A 235-nucleotide genomic window follows, 5' to 3' on the forward strand; every position below is an offset into this window, starting at 1 on the left:
AATTAAATACATATTTGTGCTTTTATGAAAAGTAAAAAAGGCACAAAAATAGTACCAAAATAAAAAAAGTACAAATAAGTACATTTTTGTTTTTTCATTGAAAGAAAAAAAATTCACACAGAAATATTAACATAAAAAATACATTCTTGCGTAGCGCCTCTTCACATTTTTTTTATTTTTTGTTTTCTTTTGGCTTTTCTATTTTTTTTTTCTTACTGTGAAAAAACAAAATACA

The sequence above is a fragment of the Nanorana parkeri genome, unplaced genomic scaffold, assembly GCF_000935625.1.
Source record: "Nanorana parkeri isolate BGI_ZX_2015 unplaced genomic scaffold, ASM93562v1 scaffold3232, whole genome shotgun sequence".
Classification (NCBI taxonomy): Eukaryota; Metazoa; Chordata; class Amphibia; order Anura; family Dicroglossidae; genus Nanorana; species Nanorana parkeri.